At 44.3% G+C, this 4,834-nt stretch overlaps 1 pseudogene; it reads left to right on the top strand.

The window, feature by feature from the left end:
- The first annotated feature begins 1,398 nt into the window (after positions 1-1,398).
- LOC115030007 (small nucleolar RNA SNORA17) lies at positions 1,399-1,501 on the top strand (annotated as a pseudogene).
- Positions 1,502-4,834: the final 3,333 nt, after the last annotated feature.

The raw sequence follows: 4,834 nt of genomic DNA on the forward strand, positions 1-4,834 counted from the left end.
CCAGAGCATATTTGGATGGGTTTCATTTTTGCCTCATTTTCTTTTTGGTAGAACAACCTTATTTTTACTGCAAAACTGAATAAAAAGTACAGAGTCCTATAGAGTCCTATATGCCTCAAGCCCTATACTGATGACAGCCTTCTCCCCTTATAGCATCCTCTATCAGAATGACACACATTAACATCAGCGTGTGTGCGCGTGCGTGCGTGCGTGCGTGCGTGTGCTGACACTGTAAAGCCATAGTCTATAGTGTGCACTAGGATCTGGTGGTCATGGTGCGTATCCTGTCGGCTTTTACACACACATGGCACATCAATCATCAGGGTGTCGTACAAAACTGTCACTACCGTAAATCTGCTTTATGTGCCTGATGTGCCCTGAGTTCATGCTTTTAGTACCCACGACTGGCCTCTGGCAATGGCAGTCATGGATCTCTTTATTTTCTCCAAATTTTTGTCTTTTCTCAGATGTCATGTAGTTGGGATCATGAAGTAGACATCACCTGCACATCCGCCTCCTTCATGCAGTCACACGAGCAAGGCTACCCCTGTCACACGCAAGGTTATCCCATGCCCTTTCCTGTCACGTGCACAAGGTTACCCCTTGCCCTTTCCTGTCACGTGCACAAGGTTACCCCTTGCCCTTTCCTGTCACGTGCACAAGGTTACCCCTTGCCCTTTCCTGTCACATGCACAAGGTTACCCCAAGCCCTTTCCTGTCACACGCACAAGGTTACCCCTTGCCCTTTCCTGTCACATGCACAAGGTTACCCCTTGCCCTTTCCTGTCACATGCACAAGGTTACCCCATGCCCTTTCCTGTCACATGCACAAGGTTACCCCATGCCCTTTCCTGTCACATGCACAAGGTTACCCCATGCCCTTTCCTGTCACATTCACAAGGTTACTCAGTGCCCTTTCCTGGGTGGCTTGAGAGTTCATTCTGTGAACTGCTAAATTCTGCTCCAATGTCTGGGCATAGCATTCTCTCCTCTTGCGTGCTGAAGGACATCTCGGTAGCAACGGAATGGTCACTGTTGTGTCCAAAATGAACACGTGAAGCTGTTGTAAGCATCTGTTGGCAGCTTTTATATGAAACTGCTCTAAGCTCCTTTGGGTAAATATCAAGGGTTGACATTGTTGGGTCATGCAGTAAGAGTTAAACTTTTAATTTTTAAATTTTATTTTATTTTTTTAAGATAAGGTCTGACTATGTTTCCCTGACCAGCCTGAAACTCACAGAGATCTGCCTGCATCTGCTCCCAGGGGCTGGGAAGAAAGACTTCGCAACCTTTCTTTCCTATTACGTTTAATTTTATAAGAAAGTGCCCAACTATTGAAAATGGCCGAGATGAAACTTAATTCTTTGTATGCTAATTAAAAATAAAAATTAAAGATACCTTGTCCCTAGAGGCACTGCAGATGTGGCTACTGTGTGTCAGTAGGTGGCAGAGAGGAGAGAGGCTGGCCTATGAACATCTGAATGACAAGTAGCCTAACATTCCCTGAAAAAAGCAAGCCAGAGACAACCACTGGTCCAGTGCCATTGAGACCCAGACAGGCTTCCAGGGCGGGGAATAAGTCAGAGACTAGAGGAACGCCTACTGGGTCTATGGGCCTGGGTGGGAGTGAGCTGGAAACAGACGACCCTGACATGGGGCCACTGCTGGAGTGCATGAAGGGGCTGATCTTATAGATACCAAACTTCAGGATCTCCACGACACAGGGCAACAACAGGATATCTGAGAAGAGACCCAGTGAGGTTCCAGTGTTAGAACCCCAGAGTAGCAGAAGCCGGAGGCAGAAGCCAGGAGACATTGCAAGCAAAGAAGTATGTGGACAAAGGATATACTGTGGGTTCGGTGACATACTTTAGCTTCCACAATGAGACATTTTTTTTTCCCTCTGTTGGAGTGTAGAGTGGCAAGGGTAGATGTCAGGTAGGAAGGGAGTGGGATTAAGGTACATGATGTGAAATTCACAATGTTATTTTTCTTTCCTCAGATGGAGGGATGCGATGAGGGCCATACTTAAACTGTGCAAGCACATACCTTGGACTGAACCCAGAGCATTTCCTTCTCTGTCCTAACCATCCATAGGCCTAGGCCTCGAAGCTTCTAGCCTCTGTAGAATCTTAATTTTCAAAGCTGACGGACTCAATCTGGCTTTTCTCGGCTTCTGACTGAATTGCTCTGCCTGGCCTTATACCAACTTTGACAATCAGTTCTAATCTTCTGGCTCCTTCTCATTCTCTGGCTCATTCTGTCTTCACCTGTGTCTAGGTTGTTCTTTCTATCGCCGGTCTCTGTAAAACTACCATACACACACACACCACCCAGGACATCCCACCGCATACTACCTTTCTTTCTTCCTGCTCTAAGGTAGTCTCCCTTCCTTTCTGTTCTCCTACGAGAATAGAGGTATCTCAAAGGAGATATATCATGTAACAGGGTATATCTTTTCTCTGACTCACTTGGTCAAACCTTTCTTACTATGATCTGACACCCCTGCCCCCAGAGTCGCCATAGCTATTTTGCTCCGTGCCTGCCAGCTATTTTATACTGTTGTGGTAACATGCCTGCCAGTCATTGACACAGAGAAGTGACTTGGCTCAAGGACATGCTGACCACATACCCAGTTTTGTTCAGTATGTTCTGAATGTTCTGGATGAGGTTTGCTAATCTTGAGAGCAGGAGAGATGGCTCAGCGGTTAAGAGTACTTCCTGCTCTTCCAGAGGTCCTGAGTTCAATTCCCAGAAACCACATGGTGTCTCACAACCATCTATAGTGGGATCTGATACCCTCTTCTGGTGTGTTTAAGGACAGCTACAGTGTACTCCTACATAATATAAATAAATAATTCTTTAAAAAAAAAAAAACCTAATCTTAAGACATTCCACAGAGCTTTATGTGGAGCCCATCAAATCAAAGGTCAATATGAACTGCTAGGTCTAAAATACCTTGAGTCACAGATGACTACTCGGCAACCCTTCCTGCACATGTGAGCCCACTGTGGTTTCTGTGATTGACATTGACGAATGCTACTAATAAGCCAAAAGGTTATGATTATAATGCATAATATAATTATAACATGATTATAATACAAATGCTCTGTTATCTCAATGTTCTGAAATTTCCCTGTCCGCCACCCCTTACCTTACTCAGGACCAATCAGCTTAAAGGTTAGCTGATAATACTTTGCCTAGTAAGCCAACTGCTCCCCTCCTTGCCCTTTAATCCTTTGAACCTGGTTTTTTCCTATTAAAACCCTAACCTGAAAGCAAACTAGTACCGCAGTTAGGCTTCCGCATCCTTTTTTACGGTCCTGAATGTTCAGAGTTAAGGTGTGCGTTCAATAAACGATCCTTGCTTAACTGAGATCAGTGTTTGTATGGTTTGAGTGCTGAGTCCTAAGCCCCAACATTTCTCTGATTTGTCACTTTGTATGCCCCTCAATTAGATGTAAATTTCAACATGGCTGCTTCATTCTACAAACTAACTTTACCTTCATTGCTAAGGATTAAAGGTGTATACTAAGGGCACAGCTATATTCCAGCCAGATGGAACTGTAATCCAGGGAGTGTCTGCATTTCACTTGGATCATATATTTGGATATGATCCCTTGCCAGAGCATCCATGTGGCTGGATTAAAATTCCTCTGCACGCAAAGAAGTGATTAAAAAGTTTTTTTTTTTTTTAAATTAAAGACAGAGAAATGGGAAACTGTCCCCTGCTGTCTTCCATGCCAGTGTCAGTAAGAGTTCCTGTGGTACCCCACTGATGTTGTGTTCTGGGTTTAGCTCATGGCTTGCATCCCCCCCAAGGACATGCAGTGGGAAACACATTCTCATTTGCTTGCTTGATGCTCGTATTGAAAGATCCTGACAGAATGTAAAAGGTCACAGAAGCCCTGAAATTGGCAAAATAGATTTCATTGTTAGTAGAACTAGCTTCACTGATTTAGAAAAATAGAGGTGCACAATGCTCTGGCTGCTCTTCAAACCTGTGTGTCTGCCAATGTTCTAACCGTTCCTTGAACCCAGGTGTGTGCCCACTGCTGCACCTCACTGCCAGGTGTTTGTGATATTGGTTGCTATATTGATTGCTGGGAAAGAGTCAGAAAATCTGCCCAGCAACCACAGTTGGGCCAATCCGGAGTGCTGCACCTTCATTAGACTCCTTCCTTGTTTCCCTCCCATACCCATTTCTTGAGGAATCAATCATTTTAGAATAGACATTGTTTAGATCTGGAAATCCCTTACTCCCCCTTCTCCTTTTCCCCTTAAGGACCTATAAAAACTAGGACCCCTTTTCTCTCAGGGTCGACTCCTCTACCCCTGCGTGGGATATGAGTCGTCCCCAGAGCTCTGGCTTTACCCGAATAAAGCCTGGTGTGGTTTGCATCAAGCCTGGTCTCTCGTGAGTTCTTGGGAGTCTGCTATTATCCCGGGGCCTGAGCGAGGGGCTCCTCACAGAGTCTTTCAATAGCCTTTGTTGAGCTATCATTAGGTCTTTTGCTTGATGCTTAAGTTAGGCCATTCATCTCCTTAGTGTTAATCTGTATGCATTGTGTTTGGATAAAGTTCTTTTTCATGAACATCATTTGTATCTAACATGGTTTTATTTTTAGTGGAAGGACAGTTTGTCATTTACTCCTTCCATGGAACATGCTTTTAGTGTTCTACTTAAAAGCTCCTCCCTGTGCCCAAGGTCATATTTCTCAGTTTTATAATTTTGCATCTCATGTTAAATCTGTGATCCATTTTGAGTTAGTATTTATAAGATCTGTGTCTAAACTGACTTTTTGTGTGTGTGTGGATGCATGGGTGTCTCAGA

Source organism: Mus caroli, unplaced genomic scaffold, assembly GCF_978045245.1.
Source record: "Mus caroli unplaced genomic scaffold, Mus_caroli_1 scaffold_20, whole genome shotgun sequence".
In the NCBI taxonomy this organism is placed as follows: domain Eukaryota; kingdom Metazoa; phylum Chordata; class Mammalia; order Rodentia; family Muridae; genus Mus; species Mus caroli.